Raw genomic sequence first — 663 nt, forward strand, 5'->3', positions numbered from 1 at the left:
CTGTGGGGGAAGAGCAGGGCGGGAGCCGACGGCGACGGGACCCGCCGAGCCGGGAGGTGCCGGGGGGCCGCAGTGCCCCGGCCGAGGGGGGCGCTGCGGGCAGGTAGGGCAGCGCAGCTCGGCCGCGGGGCCGCTGGCGGTCCCGGCTGCTGCGCGTCTCCCTCCGGCTGGGCCTGCCCCTCTGGGCGCGGGTGGCATGTGCCAACGGTCACAAGAGGAGGCGGCCATTTTGCGGCCTATTTCTTTGTGCCTGCCCTGTGTTGAAGGAGCCGTGTATTAGTGGGGCTTCGTGTTTCAGCTGTTTGGTGTCATTTGTGACTGGGACGGAAAGGGCAGGGGATGGCAGGGTGCTGTCATGGCTACCTGGGGCACCCTGGGCTCCTGCTCCAGCGCAGCCCCCTAAGGGAGCAGCTTGACTGTGGCCACATGGCAATGATGCAGGCCTCTCGTAGGGAATGGTGACAGTTTGTGCATTGCGCTGTAACCAGCAAATTCAGTTCCAAAACCAAACTGCTGCCTGAAACCAGCCTCCCAGCTGCCCTGGCATGCCTGGGAAGGCAAGCGAGCAAAGTGAGCTCATGCGGCAGTGGTGGAGCATGACCTCGTGCGGCTGCCTGCTGTGCAGCACCGTGGAGGACGGCGCAGGTGTGGGCAGCGGGGCCT

This window comes from Apteryx rowi, unplaced genomic scaffold, assembly GCF_003343035.1.
Source record: "Apteryx rowi isolate R43461 unplaced genomic scaffold, aptRow1 scaffold_876, whole genome shotgun sequence".
Classification (NCBI taxonomy): Eukaryota; Metazoa; Chordata; class Aves; order Apterygiformes; family Apterygidae; genus Apteryx; species Apteryx rowi.